This window comes from Bactrocera neohumeralis, unplaced genomic scaffold, assembly GCF_024586455.1.
Source record: "Bactrocera neohumeralis isolate Rockhampton unplaced genomic scaffold, APGP_CSIRO_Bneo_wtdbg2-racon-allhic-juicebox.fasta_v2 cluster11, whole genome shotgun sequence".
Classification (NCBI taxonomy): Eukaryota; Metazoa; Arthropoda; class Insecta; order Diptera; family Tephritidae; genus Bactrocera; species Bactrocera neohumeralis.
The window spans coordinates 13,615,294-13,633,542 of NW_026089624.1; the positions used below are offsets into that span (position 1 = coordinate 13,615,294).

The following is an 18,249-nucleotide window of genomic DNA, read 5'->3' on the forward strand; positions in this document are numbered from 1 at the left end:
GATGATCTCATGATAGCCAGTTCTGTCAAGGATGACCTGAACAAGATCAGAATGCTCATCTCCAAGGAGTTCAATGTGGTTGGTGACGGTCAACTAAAAAATTTTCTTGGTATGGAAATCAAAGAGAAGGAATGACTGGAAGCGTTAAAATCTGTAGTAAGCAGTATATTGGACTGGGACAGAGCGAACCAAACTAACTATCAGTCACTGATCGGGTCTGTCTTATATCTGGCGATGACTACTAGACCAGACATACTGCATTCTAAAGCAAAGCTTGCGCAGGTGAATGCAGATCCCCACAAGAGGCACGAAGCGGCTGCTGACCGTATCTTTCGCTACTTAAGAGGTACACCAGTGCTGTAGTTCCATTATGAGAAGACGGGGGACGAAAAGTAGTGTACATTAAGAAGCTTGTCGGCGAAATTGGATTTGGAGCCATTGAGGCGATATCGGTGTATAGCGATAAGCGCATAATGCTTGGTTAAGAGTCCTAAGTTACATGCAAGAGGCAAACACATAGACATTAATGTACTTATGTCAACATACATTGAGATGTGTACGCACCGTTTGAATTGTCGCACGTATTCTTTATACATATTCGCTGCCTGTGCGCAGCATGCATTGTATTCTTTTTCTTTTAAACTTTGCTAAAGCAACATCCTTAATAATTTATTTTGTGCTTTTAGAAGAAACTGAACAACTCTTCACTATACGTTTTCCAGTCTGAAGAAACAATTCTTGACGATCAGCTGGAGAACAACACAGTTAGAAAAAGAAAAGGACAGGGGTTATATGGGAAGGGAAGAAAAAAATGTTTGCGTAGAAATGGATAAGTTAATTTTGGAAAAGGAGCGTCATGAACCGATGTTTGCGCTGGAAAAAGAATAATTAGCTTTAGAAAAAAAAATAACAAAGATAAGTTAAAGATAATCCAAATGAAGCTACGTAATTCCCAGTGTAAAAATAACCCGGTATTTTACTTCCAAATTTGAAAATTGTTGATATTAATTTTCTTCGATTTGTTATTAACAATAATTAAACATTAAATATATTACCACATATTGACTTTTTCATTTTATTTATTTTTTTAATTAAACTTGTAAAAAATTACTAATTTTCAATACTGTTAATTGGTAACACTTGTGATAATGAAAGATGGTAGATCATTCTTAATTTTTAACAATAATATTTATAGTTTTTTAATTTTAAACATTTTCAAATTATTATTAATCTGCAAGAGACACTAATAATACAGCCCGATTATTGAGCCAGTTATGTTACACACAATTAATTTTTACTTTCAGGAAATACTCTCACTTAATCAAGTTTTTTTCGTGATGAACTGCGTATTGGTTACAGTTCTATTCTACCATTTCCAATATATAGAATTTGTCTTAGACTGGATTAGTTTGAAATTGTTCGCGCATGTTTGTGGTTGGCTTAGTATAAGTGAAGGATGGCAATCCCAGACAGTGGTAAGACAGGACCACCGAAAACTTTATTGTTGACTCTCCGTAGTTACCACTTTTTTCACGCATTCCGCCGACGGACTTGTCGCAATGCCGTGACTATTTGTGCCAATCATACTAATTCATTTCTTCAAAGCATTCGTGAACTAAAGGCAAACACTTGAAAATATGCTAAGCAACGGGGACATTACACTTACAGTAGTTAATTGCTCGTAGGCAAATGCTGTACAAAATGTTACATTTGTTGTTCAAAGACTGCACACAGCATTTTATAGTTACTTTGTTTATACATGTTCCTTAAACGAACAATTAATATTATTGTACCAGTTCCCGGCGGATAATGCATTTTTCTGAAAGTAACGAAAATGTTGAAAAAAGTAATGTGCATTTGTTTACACCTACTTCATTAAATGCATTTATTGGGTGTGTGTTGTCTGTGCGAAAAGAACCCATACAAGCATCTCAATGGTATTCTTCAAAGCGCCCATATGACAATCTTCATGGTGTTGTTGGATCGTATCCTGACGAAGGCACTACCAATGCATTGTTATTCGCCAAGAGACGCACATTTTCTACAACTGTTTTTAAAAGTCGCATTCAATGGTAACAAATAAAGTTAATACTGAAAGCATTTATATAATTTACTTACTTGTGTTCAGAGTCCTTCCACTTTTTGTTTGATGAATCTAATATCTTTTCATGAAACCACTATTGGCGAATCTAAATAGATAAAAAATGAAAACTATAAAAATGCTTTGTAAAACACATAAAACCGCAATAAAAAATTTACATTGGTAGCGCTAAAAGTAAAACTTAAAGAAATAAATTAAATACCATTTCTAACTTTGGTTTTTTGCCGTGTTGTTTGAATAATTAAAAAAATTATATTTGTAAAATCAAGCACATCACAATTTTTATCTGCAATTACAAACAACATATCATATACACATAATGTTACATTATTTGACGACGCACCAGCAAATTGGAAAGTGTTGAGTGTCATCTCAAAGGACATAAAAACACTAAGTAAATAAATAAATAGTTCACCCAAACTCTGCGCGAACTTTTCGCCAAGGTGTCTAATCCCTGCTGTAAACACGTATCACCAATCAACCATTCGAACGCCCATTTTGTGGTTGTCACTATTGTTGAAACTAAAAAAAGGAAACAATAAAAACGCTTTGTAGTACCAGGTACATAAACCCACAATCAATAATACTAATTCACTTACACTAAATTTTCAAATAACACGGAGTCCAATCGCATTTCCTTATTGAGGGTACCTCCTCTAAAATGCGTTTCTGTAGCGTTTGTTCTTGCTTGCCTATCTTTGGTATAGCGCGATGTGTTTCACACTGAGACGCACCCAAATCTAACGGTCAAATTGTGGCATTGCATTCGTAGGATCCACGAACTATCACGATCCACGCTACTAACTGCTTCTTTAAGCTTTTACTCACCGAACTAGCCTGTGGATATGTTAGAGTTGTTGGCTGATTTGAATTGAGATGTTTGAAGGATTCTACAACTGGTCCCATGAAGCTCGGGCGTAATTGTTCAAAGACTGCCAGTGCAAGTTATAAGATTTGCCGAGGAAATATGTGTGGCTGCATGAAATTTCAAATATCAAATATATATAATGGTTCCTCGATTTTTCCTGTTCTAAAAGTTTAATAAACATTAATAGAATGTTAAAAATTATATCTAATCAGTAACTTACCTGACGCTCTTCAAAATTTTCTTCGAATGGCGATTCAATTAAGGCAATTTTTAAAAGTGTCATTGTCAGTATGTGCATCTCCGTCTTTCACATTCAAAAGTTGTATATGATGAATGTTGCTATTCTTAGAACAGAATTTTCCTTTTCAAAACAAAAAGTTAGATATGGACATGTAGTAGTATAAGAGGTGAACCTTTTCAAATGTAGTTGTGAATTGGTTACCTCCGTCCTGAATGGTAGTTTTATTTGTTAGCACCATAACGAAGTGCGTCCGCGATACTTTCAAAAATCGCTAATTACAAGTATAACTTTAAGGGCCGAATTCACAGCTTTTAGTTAACCGTTGGTAAACTAAAATGTTAACTATTGATTAACTAGTATTTACTATTCACAGTGTAGAGTTTAAGAAATACATCTCTTAACGGAAATAAATGGCAGCACCGTCATATTTCTGGATTTCAATGTTGGTACCACTGTGAAGTCTACACGAAAGAATGAGGTGCACCAATAAAAGTGTCGCTGTCTCACAGCGAAACGATGACTTTCAATATCAGACTCAATATTATATTCATAAGACAATTCAACAAAGTATCAGTGAAAGCAATAGTCGATTACATATTTCCAACATCAGTTGTTATTTGACTAGTAGTTAACAAACTGAGATTAGAGGCTAATTAAGCATTAGGGGTATTCAGACCGAAGCCTGTTAATTTGGTAATTCGTTAGTTGATACTTCGTTAAAAGGCTTAACTGTGAACATACTTTTTGTTCTACCTCTGTAGTATGATAAATTTTATTCCGAAACAGTTCATTCAATGCCTCATCAAAGTGCAATCAAAAATTGTCAGTCATTTAATTGAAAATTATGTGGAGCAGATCCTCCCACATAGGGTTGTGCGCTGGGTTTGGGACCCGCCTTGTAAAACACACCTCCAATGAAAAGGAACAACAAGCCTCGGATGAGAGACCCCCCTTTTGATGACGACCATGGCAAACGAAATAAGGGCTACGATATCAGGGCATGCACCTTGAATGTCCGGACCCTTAATTGGGAAGGTGCCGCTGCCTAGCTGGTTGATGTCCTCGCGAAAATAAAGGCTGACATCACCGCCGTCGAAGAAATGCGATGGACGGGACAAGGACAGAGGCGAGTAGGTCCTTGTGACATTTACTACAGTGGCCACATAAAAGAAGCGCAAGTTTGGTGTTGGATTCGTGGTGCGAGAGAGACTCCATCGAAGAGTACTATCATTCACTCCGGTGATTGTTCTTCAACATATCGCTGATTTGCGCCCACGCCCCGCCGGAAGAGAAGGACGATGTGAGCAAAGATGCCTTCTATAAGCGCTTGGAGGTCGCTTATGATAGCTGCCCCCGCCACAATGTCAAAATCGTGCTTGGCGACTTTAACGCCAGGGTGGACAAAAAAGGTATATTTGGCACTACGGTTGGTAAATTCTGCCTCCACGACGAAACATCCCCAAATGGGTTGAGGCTGATCGACTTCACCGGGGCCCGAAATATGGTTATCTGTGGTACTAGATTTCAGCAGAAGAAGATACATCAAGCTTCTTGGCTGTCTCCGGATCGAATAGCCACCAACCAGATCGATCATGTTGTGATAGACGGAAGACACGTCTCCAGTGTTCTAGACGTGCGTACGCTCCGAGGTCCTAACATCGACTCGGACCACTATCTTGTTGCAGCCAAGATTCGCACCCGCCTCTGTACAGCAAAAAACGAACGTCAACAAACACAAGGAAGGTTCGACGTCGAGAAGCTGCAATCACAACAGACAGCCGAACGATTTTCTACTCGGCTTGCACTCCTGCTCTCTCAGAGCACTCGTCAACAATTCGGTATAAGCGAACTGTGGGACAGCATTTTAAACTCCTCACATTCAACTGCAACCAAAACCATTGGTTTTCGGAAAGTGCAAAAGAACAGCCGGTACGACGAGGAGTGCCGTGTTGCAGCGGAGAGAAAACAGACTGCCTACCTCGCAACGTTACGATCGACCACAACAGGAGCGGGATGGGATAGATACCGAGAGTTGAAGAGGGAAGCGAGACGCATTTGCAGACAGAAAAAGAATGAAGCCGAAATGCGTGAGTATGAAGAGCTTGATAAGCTGGCCGACAGGGGTAATGCTCGAAAATTCTACGAAAAAATGCGGCGGCTTACAGAAGGTTTCAAAACCGGAGCATACTCTTGTAGAACCCAAGGAGATGATCTAGGCACCGATGCCCAGAGCATACTTAAATTATGGAGGGAACACTTCTCCAGCCTGCTGAATGGCAGTGAATGCACAACGCCAGGAGAAGGTGAACTTGATTCCCCAATCGATGACGATGGAGCAGACGTTCCATTGCCCGACCATGAAGACGTTCGAACAGCAATTACCCGCCTGAAGAACAACAAAGCGGCGGGGGCCGATGGATTGTCGGCCGAGCTATTCAAACACGGCGGAAAAGAACTGATAAGGAGCATGCATAAGCTTCTTTGTAAAATATGGTCGGATGAAAACATGCCCAACGATTGGAATTTAAGTGTGCTATGTCCAATCCATAAAAAAGGAGACCCCACAATCTGCGCCAACTACCGTGGGATAAGCCTCCTTAACATCGCTTATAAGGTTATATCGAGCGTATTGTGTGAAAGATTAAAGCCCACTGTCAACAAACTGATTGGATCTTATAAGTGTGGCTTTAGACCTGGCAAATAAACAATCGACCAGATATTCACCACGCGCCAAATTTTGGAAAAGACCAGTGAAAGGAGAATCGACACACACCCCCTCTTCGTCGATTTCAAAGCTGCTTTCGACAGCACAAAAAGGAGCTGCCTTTATGCCGCGAAGCCTGAATTTGGTGTCCTCAAAAACTAATACGGCTGTGTAAGCTGACGTTGAGCAACACCAAAAGCTGCGTCAGGATCGGGAAGGATCTGACCGAGCCGTTCGATACCAAACGAGGTTTCAGATAAGGCAACTCCCTATCGTGTGACTTCTTCAACCTTCTTCTGGAGAAAATAATTCGAGCTAGAGAACTAAACCGAAGAGGTACAATCTTCTATAAAGGTGTACAGCTGCTGGCGTATGCTGATGATATTGATATCATCTTTTTATTTATTTTATTGACAGAAAATGGGTCTGGCAGTGAACGAGGGCAAGACGAAATATCTCCTGTCAACAAACAAACAGTCGTCGCACTCGTGACTGGCACTCACGTCACTATTGACAGTCATAACTTTGAAGTTGTAGATAATTTCGTCTATTTAGAAACCAGTATTAACCCCACCAACAATGTCAGCCTGGAAATCCAATGCAGGATTACTCTTGCAAAGAGATGCTACTTCGGACTGAGTGCATCCACGTTGTCATGTTGTCCGGATGGACGAAAACACTCCAGCTCTGAAAGTATTCGACGCAGTACCCGCAGGGGGAAGCAGAGGAAGAGGAAGACCTCCACTCCGTTGGAAGGACCAAGTGGAGAAGGACGTGGCTTCGCTTGGAATATCCAATTGGCGCCACGTTGCGAAAAGAAGAAACGACTGGCGCGCTGTTGTTAACTCGGCTATAATCGCGTAAGCGGTGTCTACGCCAATTAAGAAGAAGGAGATGTGGAGCAGATCAAATTTATTACTGGTAAGTACTTTAAATTAATGTATAGAGGAGCAGGAGAACAGCTGATGTGATATTACCGAGTAACGAAACAATTATCAAGCTTGCCAGATGGATAGTTCGTTACTCGGTAGAACGATAGTCTCTTAATTTTACGAAAACAAAATACATGTAAAAAACTACCGAATAGCGACTAACGAATTAACAAGGCTGGTCTGAATCCCCATATTTTTAATAAGAAATTGTTGGTATTGGTTAACAAATCAGGCACAATCCCGATTTACTTGGCGCTGCAATTTGACGGTACCTGTTGGAAAGAGGAAGTCCTCATGATTAAAAAAGGGTATACCGCAAACGCCTAGTTTACGAGATGTTTGACCTTAAAGTTCAAAAATTCTAACATTTCCAAAAGCTATTTGACCACATTAGACACACTTTATTCACATTTTTCACTTCATATTAATTAAATTAAACTATACACTTTTAAATAAATCCACATTTTACACTTTTAGCAGATTTTTTACCTAAGAAATCTTTATTTTAAAAACTACATTTTACACTAGTAGTGAACATCATTTGTGTGCTAAAAATTACGAAGAAATGGAGCGCTGCCATGTGATGATAAGGCAATTCGCTGAAATTCCTTTTTTCGCAAAAAATCCTCTATCCATTAATAGGGATATGTTTTTAATTTAATTTAATAAACAAATAAGTCATATTATATAGTAATATTATATGTGTCCTGGTCGACGAAAAGAGAGCTAACGTGCGAAAACTAGTTTTCTGGGAAAAGCTGTTAAAAATAATCGTCAGTTTCTCGTTATCTCATTAATTGTTCTCCTTTATTCAAGATTTATTGCTCTAATAAAAATTTGTTTGTTTACATTTTTTCCTTTTTGTAGTGTCTAAATCAGCTGTGATAATGTAATAGATTTCCAATGCTGCCAAGTAGATGGCGCAAAATCATAGTCGCACAGAGAGATTTAGCGTGGATCAGTTTCAAATCACTCCGATGAAGTGATTTTGAACTGCCATTTTTGTATGGCGAAATCTTGATAAATTTATAAGATTTAGTGGGATAAACCACTGAACAGCTGAAATCGTGTGATTAAGTGTCGGTCTGAACATGGTATAACACAGAAGGGAGTACTACGCGAAAGTACTTCAGTCACCCCGGGTATTCGCTCGACGAGGGATATTTTTTTAGAGCGCGGCCGAAGGCCGCCAACGCAAAAAAGAGTACTACGCGAAAATACTTCAGTCACCCCGATGTGATATAAATTTTATAATATTATCATAGAGTTTTAATTATTTGTGTTTATTATATATAAATCACATATATTACATATATGTACATATGCAGATGGAAAAAATGTTCACAACTCAATTATAACTTGAAAAATGTTGGAAAGTATTTTGTATTATAGTTAATATAGAAAAAAAGAATCAGGCGAAAAAACAAACAAAGAAAAATCGTTAAAAATCCTACATACTTGCTGTTTAAGATGTGTCAACGCTCGTTTTCTCATAATTGTAAACAATCTAACCTTTTCAACAATGAGTGTGCTAAGTTTTAAATTAATAAATTTAGGTAAAATATAGCAAAATAAAAGTGAAATAAAAACTTATTTCAATGTTTAGGGTGTATATTTAAATATACAGAGTGAAAAACGTGAACAAATTTAGTGAAACATAGAGAAATACCATGTGTTATTAGTGTATTTTTTTTAATTTTTAATCGTGAATATTTTAAAAAATATAAGTTATTTTTATATTATTTTTGGATGTTCCTCATCTGGAGAAGCTCCCCTATCCGCACATACCCCATTTACACGGAAATTCGGTTGTTTTTACCCCTCCGCCAAAGTAATCGGAATCGTGCCACAAATCACTATAATTCGCCCTTAACTTGCACATGTGCATATGCAAAAAAAACATGCAAAACTTGTAGTCCTTGTGTTTTGCAAGTCAACTAACTGCCGTCCCAAAATAATAGCGGCATGTCCATAGATTTTGCATGGCATGTACCTAAAGGAAGGTGTACACTGAACGTTGAAAAATTGAATTTGGGTAAATTTTAGAATAGCATCCCCCGATTTCAGTGTTAAAATGGTTATTACGGATATCTCTAGATCAAGAATATATGTATATATATATTTTCCGCTGATTTATGCTTTTTGAGATATTTGCATTTAAAATTAAAAAATTCAACTATTTAAAATGCGTGTTTCTCCGATTTATAATGAATTTTACACTAATATTTTTAACTTTTATATCCACTAACACTACACTAATTTGTTTCCACCCATTTATTTTTTATTATATGTATAGTGCAAAAGGCGCATAACTTTTATTCAATATTTAACTTTTGTTAAATCGTTTTTGTCTACACAATAACAAAAGGGTTGCATTCTAACTAATAATCAGTGTTACCTTATGTCCATATTTTACCAGAGAAAGAAAAGAAAACAAATAATATCCCAATGGCAGGAAGTAAATAACTCATTATTAGTTTTTCGCATAAAATTCCTTTCTGCATTAGCAGCTTTCGGCCACGCTTCAAAAAAAAAATAACCCTGGTAGGACCAACACCTAGACGTCTTCAGTACTTTCGAGTTGAACTCCTCTTTGCGTTGGCATCTCAAAAAAATAGCCCTGATCGAACCAACACCTGAGCGTGTTCAGTTCTTTCGCGTTGAACTCCGTTTTGCGTTGGAGGCCTTCGGCTGCGCTTCAAAAAAATAACCCTGGCCGATCAAACACCGGGATTTATCAAGATAATGAAAATTCTGAAAGATTTTACATTATTCATCACACGATAATGAATTTTGTGTTGACAGTAAAATCTTTCTTTTTTTACTTATTTGTTTTTTGATTACAAAATATGGTAACACTAATGCTTTGTTTGTTTGCAACCATTTTTATATTGTATAAATAAATTGATTTCAGCGAATGTTAAATATGGAATTAAAGTTACTTTTGTACTATTTAATACAAAACATATGTGTAGAATCGAATTAGTGAAGTGTTAGCGGATATAAAAGTTAAAAATATTAGTGCAAAATGCAATATAAGTAAATCGGAGAAACTCGCATTTTAATTTTTGAACTTTAAATGCAAATATCTCCAAAACTATAAGTCAGATGTAACAGTATATATATTTTCTTGATCTGGAGGTCCTCCTCTATCCGCACGTACCAATTTTAACCCTGAAATCGAGGGTTGTTTTTCTAAATCTCAATCTTGTATTTTGACAGCGCGTTAAGAAGTGAACTTGGCTGCAGAAAACGAAGAAATTGTAATTTTTTTTCAAATATTTCTAAATGGGCTATGTTTAATGCTTATGCAAATGTATGAAAGTATAATTAATAAATTAATTGGTTTTGCATTCTATTCTTTTTGTACTAGTTTTAGAATTTAAATGAGAATTTGACGAAAAGTTGCCGCTTTATTTAGGAATGGCGAAAGATGGCGTTATCGGTGAGCGGTAAAAACACTAGTTAATTAACCAACAACGCAACCACAAATTTCTGTTGAAGCTTCTATGAGTTTCTTATAGCTCTGATAGACGACAGCGCTAATATGCATTACCGGGCTTAATTTACATTTACGTGCGCATTTGACCCATGTTAATGCAAGTTTGTAATGCACAAGAATTCCGTGCATTTAGCTGAATTTACCAAATTTTAGTAGGCAACACTGAAAATCTGCCGCCTTGTTTGTGTTTACACCTTCAAAGGTAAACAGTTTTTATATTGCTACTTAAATTATGTGCAAGTATATTAACAAAAACAAATTTTTATATTTTTAGATGGCAGATAAAAAACGCACAGTTTGCTATCCATTTTTCCAATATTGTTAACTTTTTCGCACACTTCAATAAATAAACAAATTTCACTCTCAGCTGTCTAAATGCACAAGTCTGCCGTCTGTCACCATAAAATTGCAATGCGCAATAGCGTTGCTTAAGAAGCATTAATTTTGCTCGTCTGTCAGGGCTATTAAGGTACAATCGACAATTATAACGAAACTCTTGGGTACGTGTGAGCGTGTATCCCTTTCTTACATAAACGCCTAATGAGTATGTTAGTTTCCAAACACATAGAGCGCGACAGACTGCAAGTGACATCTGTCAAATATTAAAATTCACACGTTCTTAGGGACACAGTTATTTAGACAGCTGCACGACTGCAGGCTCTCAGTTGTCGGTCTCGCTAACTTGAAAATATTTTTAAATTTGCCGACGACAGTAAAGAGGACAGTAGAGTTGACAGTAGAGAGGAGTGATGCCAATAATATGCAAAATGTAAAATTATTCAAAGCTCTAACCAACCTGACGTTATTTTACAAATAAAAGCATAAAATAGCTGTGTTATATCATTTGTAATAACAATTGATAATTTAAAACAAAAATATTTACCTATTTACTTATTGTTTGCATAAAAAATTTCACTTTGAACAAAATATTAAAATTTCATGGAAGGGAAAGGTATTAGTATGGCCACAACGAAATTGTGTACATACAAAATGGACAACTGCGTTGTTTTGTGTGCATGCCGGCCATTGCCATGTCGCTGCCTTCTTACAAATGTTCATGTAGAAGGATCCACGACGCCATTTTCAGTTCACTGTCGTGCTGCTGCAGTCTGTCGCGCTCATTGTGTTCAGCACTTAACACTATTGGTAAAGTAAAGAAGGAAGAACGATAAAAGGTAGTAAGTTATTTTTCAATATTTTGAACTTTTATTTCCAATGCTTATGATATAAACACATCAGTGATTTAGTGTCCATTGGTTGGTAAGATTTAGTTGGGTGGTAGTTAGTATTATTATTATCTTTTGTAAAATTTAAGAGGGTTGTTTGCATGCCAGGAGTGCGTTTGTATTTGTGTAAACCCATAGATATATATAATTTGACGTACACTTAGTAGGGGTCTATTTGCTGCAGCAGCACCTTGCATCACGTGCACGGTATATTACAATATTTTTTTATGTTTAGAAGCTAATGAAAGTTTCTTTATTTCACACTAGAAGCATTTAGATTAGATTACCATAACCAGAGTCAAAATAAAATGTGTGAAAATCTAATAATACGAGGAATAATTAAATGGTTACAGAATGGAAACTTCGTAAGCCTAAAAGTGAAATGTGTTTTAGTGTACGCAATACATTACAAATAGTTCATAATATGCAACGTGTGTAATTTGTTTGCAAATTGAGTGTTATTCATAGTGCATAAAAATGTGAATATGTAATGTATATTAATGCAGAGTACGTTTAATAGTATATGCGTATGGATGCCTTAAGACCGTTAAGCGAGAAAAATAAACTACACGATTAGTTTATCCTAAAAATATGCAGTATGAAATATGCACACATTTGAGGACAAAATAAATTGTTAGCATGAATGTCGGCAATGGAGCAATGGGCGACCTTGTGTCATTGCAACTAATAGCCGGGTAGGCGCATGAGTAGTTTATTTTATTCTTTGTATCTAAAAGTGAATAATGTGTTTATAAATAATAATCTCGACAACCAAAACTTCAACTGCATCAGCCATAACTGAAGTGAATCGTAATTTAAGTAATTATAAAAAGGTATCTGTATCAACAGAATTGCTTTGTTGTAACGCTTGTGTTCCATTCTCAATTTCAGCGAAATGCTTCAGTCGGGCATATACAGCTAGCAGCAAAAGAAAGTGTACAACATTTGTGTATTACATTGCTTGTTTTATTTCAGTCTTTTTTAAGTGATACATTGTAATAATTTAATTTTTTAAAATGGTATTTAGTACTCAAAAATTGATGGCATAACAAAAGCAAAATTCGAACAACAACAAAAGTTACTAACAGAACACTCAAAATACTTCATATTTCTGGCGTCAGAAGAAAGTTTACACAATAATAATGAGTGATGGAAACTTATTTTGAATACTTTGTATGCTTTTCATTTGCTCTATTTATGACTTGTAAATGACTGGGTATTGAATTGAGAAGATTTTCTGTTACTTTGCGTAAACGTTTTTGTGAGCATCATCGCCGAGCCACCATTTGACGCTAGAAATATGAAGTATTTTAACCTTCTATTCATAACTTTGTTGTTTTAGGAATTTTGTTTTTGTTTTCTTTCCACAACCTTCTAAGAGAAATAAATCTTCTTCTTCTTAATTGGCGTAGACACCGCTTACGCGATTATAGCCGAGTTAACAACAGCGCGCTAGTCGTTTCTTTTCGCTACGTGGCGCCAATTGGATATTCCAAGCGAAGCCAGGTCCTTCTCCACTTGGTCCTTCCAACGGAGTGGAGGTCTTCCTCTTCCTCTGCTTCCCCCGGCGGGTACTGCGTCGAATACTTTCAGAGCTGGAGTGTTTTCGTCCATCCGGACAACATGACCTAGCCAGCGTAGCCGCTGTCTTTTAATTCGCTGAACTACATATGTCGATGTCGTCGTATATCTCGTACAGCTCATCGTTCCATCGAATGCGGTATTCGCCGTGGCCAACGATGATATCAATATCATCGGCATACGTCAGGAGTTGTACACTCTTATAGAAGATGGAACCTTCTCTATTTAATTCTGCGGCTCGAATTATTTTCTCCAGAAGCAGGTTGAAAAAGTCGCACGAGCATTACCCTTGTCGGCCAGCTTATCAAGCTCTTCATACTCACGCATTTCGGCCTCTTTCTTCTTCTGTCTGCAAATGCGTCTCGCTTCCCTCTTCAACTCTCGGTATCTAACCCATCCCGCTCCTGTTGTGGTCGATCGTAACGTTGCGAGGTAGGCAGTCTGTTTTCTCTCCGCTGCAACACGGCACTCCTCGTCGTACCGGCTGTTCTTTTGCACTTTCCGAAAACCAATGGTTTCGGTTGCAGCTGTACGTAAGGAGTTGGAAATGCCGTCCCACAGTTCCCTTATACCGAATTGTTGACGAGTGCTCTCAGAGAGCAGGAGTGCAAGCCGAGTAGAAAATCGTTCGGCTGTCTGTTGAGATTGCAGCTTCTCGACGTCAAACCTCCCTTGTGTTTGGTGGCGTGCGTTTTTTGCTGCACAGAGGCGGGTGCGAATCTTGGCTGCAACAAGATAGTGGTCCGAGTCGATGTTAGGAAATCGGAGCGCACGCACATCTAAAACACTGGAGACGTGTCTTCCATCTATCACATCATGATCGATCTGGTTGGTAGTTTTTCGATCCGGAGACATTCAGGTAGCTTGATGAATCTTCTTATGCTGGAATCTAGTACTACAGATAACAATATTTCGGGCCCCGGCGAAGTCGATCAGCCTCAACCCATTTGGGGATGTTTCCTCGTGGAGGCTGGAGGCACTACCGATTGTAGTGCCAAAGATACTTTCTTTGCCCACCCTGGCGTTAAAGTCGCCAAGCACGATTTTGACATCGTGGCGGGGGCAGCTCTCATAAGTGCGCTCCAAGCACTCATAAAAGGCATCTTTGGTCACATCGTCCTTCTCTTCCGTCGGGGCGTGGGCGCAAATGTTGTTCAAACATTTGAACGTCTAGCCACAATCCGCATTAAAGCGAAGTTCTTCAATATATCGCTGATTTGCGCTCACGCCCCGACGGAAGAGAAGGACGATGTGACCAAAAATGCCTTATACAAGCTGCATTCTAAAGTAAACAGGACATATAGATGACGCCACCAGGGGGCGCTAGACTTTTTAAATCTAAATATATGTCGACTGGTGCGTTAGAATATGCTATCTTTATCGATTGTCCAGTGAGAATTTCATGACATTTATTTGTCTATTGGGAGTGAAGTTATTGTGTTTTAAGTGTCAGTATGTATGTGCTATCGGTGCGAAAATGAGCTTCGAACAAAGAACCAACATTACATTTTCTTTTAAAATTGGTAAAACTTTTACCGAAACGTTTCAATTGATGAAACAAGTTTATGTGTGTGAGAGTGAGCGAGTGGTTTCACCGTTTTCAAAGTGATCGTGAGGACATAAATTACGATCATCATGTGGGCCAATCAAAATCCGTGATCACCATAAATTTCATCGAAACTGTGCGTGAATTCATCAAAAATCAGCCGAAATCATCATTGCAATTCATGGAGATGGAATTGAACATCTCCATAACATCGATTTATCGCATTTTGACCGAACATTTGGGTTTACGAAAGGTGTGTGCACGGTTTGTTCCGCACAAATTGACTAACGACCAAAATTTGCTCAGAATCCAGCAATCGAAGGACACCATTAAAGAGGTCATTGCGACTTCTTCCTTTTCGGAAAAATGCATTTGCCCATGAAAGGATGCACCGGCATACTGGCGGCCCTACCGGCCAACGAGCTAAAACACTCGTCCGACATGCTTTTGGACTAAGGAAAAAAAGCTGTATTGAAGCAGAAGGAGACTATTTTGAATAAAAAAACTGAAAAACCATTTTTTTTTTTATCTTGTTTACTTTGGAACGCATCTTGTATGAGCGCTTGGAGCGCACGTCTGAGGGCTGCCTCTGCCACGATGTCAAAGTCGTGCTTGGCGACTTTAACGTCAGGGTGAGCAAAGACGGTATCTTTGGCAAAACATTCGGAAAATTCAACCTCCACGATGAAACACCCGCAAATGGGTTGGGGCTGATCGACTTCGCCGGGGCCCGGAATATGGTTATCTGAAGTACAAGATTTCAGTATACAAAAATTCATCAAGCTACCTGGCCGTCTCCGGATTGAAAAGCCACCAACCAGGTCGATCATGTTGTGATGGACGAAAGACATCCAGTGGTTTATACATTATGTGCGTACGCTCCGAGGCTCGGCTCGAACCACTATCTTGTTACAGCCAATATACGCACCCGTATATGTGCAGCCAAAAACGCACGTCAACGAACACAAGGAAGGTTGGACGTCAAAAAGCTGCAATCACAAGAGACAGCCGATCGATTTTCTACTTGACTTGTATTGCTGTTTTCTGAGAGCACTCGCCAGCAAATCGGTATACGGGAACTATGGGACGGCATTCAAGCTCTTAAGGTATGGCTGCAAAGGAAACCATTGGTTTTCGGAAAAGGCAAAAGAACAGCTGATACGATGAGGAGTTCCGTGACGCAGCGAAGAGAAAACAGACTACCTACTTCGCATCGTTACAATCGACCACAAACCGCGCGGGATGCGAAAGATAGCGAGAGCTGAAGAGGGAAGCGAGGCGCATTTGCATAAAACACAGCCACAGAAATTGTACATTACTTTTAACGAGTTGAAGTCTATCCATATAAACTTCAATAACAAAAGTGCTACGGACATCCCCTTACATATTGGAAATGAAGTAATCTCGTATTCCACCTCGGTGAAATATCTTGATATGACGTTGGATGTAAAGTTGAAATGGAAGGAGCATATACAAAAAAAAGTTTCAGAACTAAAACTAAAATACCACAAAATAAACTGGTTGATTGGCAAGAAATCACCCTTAACAACATCAAGTAAACTCCTAGTCTACAATCAAACTTTGAAACCTATTTGGACATATGGAATTCTACTATGGGGATGCGCTGCCACGTTATACATCGAAGCGGTTCAAAGATTCCAAAACAAAGTTCTGCGAAAAATGGTAAATGCCCCGTGGTACATACGCAATTCGGATCCGCATCGTGATCTTCATTTAAAAATGGTTCGGGAAGTCATTCGCGAAACAACATCGAAACTTGCAAAAAGGTTACAAAATCATGTAAACAGTGAAGCCCGACAACTAGGAGAGACTAGAAATAGCAGGCGTAGACTGAAAAGAACAACGTTTCATGATCTATTACGAATCTAAGAAAATAACAAATATCATTATATTTAGTTGTAAAATTTAGTTTAAAAAAGAAAAACTTGTTATTACAGCTTTTATTGTTTTACTTCATACATTGAGAAAAATATTGCTTGTTAGTTTAAATTTATCACTAGTTGCATTTTCAATGAAATGTAAAACCATCATTTACTACGTTTCAATAAAAATAAAAAATAAAATTTGCATAAAAAAAGAGAGAGGCCGAAATGCATGAATATGAAGAGCTTGACGACTTGGCCGACAGGAGTTATACTCGAAAATTCTACGAAACGGTGCGGAGACTAATGGACCATAGTCCTGTAGAATCCCCAGAGGTGATCTAGTGTGCAGGGAAAATACAGGACAATCTTTAAATTTCTATAGCTCAGAGGCATTTTCATCGATTTTTTATTACATACCATCTATGAAAATTTTATAAAGCCTCGACTTTGTGGCAATGGGCACTCTTGTGGAGTTCAATTCTGAGGAATATGTGTCTAAAGTCAAAGCGATGCCATAAATGCTTTTGAGGTATAGAAATTTAAAGATAAAAAATCACGATTGTCGTGTATTTTCAGTGGAAAATTTTTTCATGCCTTGGTCCAATCCTTAATGTTAATATTAAGGGCTCAAGTTTTCAGGGAATTTTTTTGGGGGTATTTCCAAGGAAATTTCATGATGGGAGTGAAAAAACAGTTTGGCAAAACTGCTTTAATTCATAATGTCAAAATCAGCTGTTTTCTTTGTTGTTAATATTCAAAAATATGTTTGATAACTTATAAAGCAAACTTTTATTCTGTAACCATTATGACGTTCTTAAACAATTGAAAACAGTTGATGGACATCAGTGTTCGTCTTATCGTGAGGCGTGCCAGCTACTAGAGTTTTTCGAGAACGATTTGCAATGAGATATTTCGAAGATATATATATGTTTATAGAGGGAAATAAAGTCATGTCGTGTTTGGGCTTGACAGCACCCATTCGTTCAATGCAAGATGCATTTAACCAAGAGTTACAAAGAGAACAACAATATTATAACGGATTTCTCGATAAATCGTCTACCTTGTAACTCACCCTTAGTTTTGATCATTGGATTGTTCAATGAAGTCCCAATTTTATGGGTATGCACTTATGTATTTTTATTTCTAATTCAACAAACAACTTAAAACTTTGTTACTCAATAGTTCTTAGCTTACAACTTTTTACTTATAAATCAATTGCTCTTTACAAGGCAGCATTCTAACCAGAACTGTGTCTGCTGCACAATACGGCAGCACGTATACAGTCGATTATTAACCTGCCATTGCTACCCGAATATTCTGGCAACTATGAATTTCGCTGTTTAGTTGATTCTGGCAATTTATCAGCAATTCGATTTTGTGCTATCATCCGTGTTCGTCACACTGCCCTCCATCTAAGTCTGATCCTCCCGATTAGACATGTTTGAGGTACCAAACACATAACATTTATGTCCCTCGTTTGATTTTCTAAGACGCTGCTGACTTCCTTAGCCGTCCTTCTCTTATTGGAGTTAACTTTATCCGTTTTACCGATACCCAATTTCTGGTACTTACTTCAACCTAAAGTTGTTCCGACCTTCCTTTCATATCTTGTGACCCACTTGTTGATAAATGCGTCCGCTACTACTGGTAAGTGATTGGGTA

At 38.0% G+C, this 18,249-nt stretch overlaps 1 long non-coding RNA gene across 18 annotated transcripts; it reads right to left on the bottom strand.

Annotated features, from left to right (window-relative positions):
- Positions 1-1,047: 1,047 nt before the first annotated feature.
- On the bottom strand, positions 1,048-10,805 carry LOC126765962 (uncharacterized). Of its 18 annotated transcripts, none has more exons than XR_007668646.1 (8): positions 10,643-10,805; positions 3,190-3,540; positions 2,701-3,131; positions 2,304-2,623; positions 2,119-2,189; positions 1,872-2,047; positions 1,667-1,819; positions 1,048-1,615 (listed from the first exon to the last, which is right to left on the bottom strand). It is a non-coding gene; the product is annotated as an uncharacterized LOC126765962 (long non-coding RNA). The 18 variants fall into 18 exon arrangements; XR_007668648.1 differs by having other exon boundaries at positions 3,190-3,552; XR_007668642.1 differs by having other exon boundaries at positions 3,190-3,671.
- Positions 10,806-18,249: the final 7,444 nt, after the last annotated feature.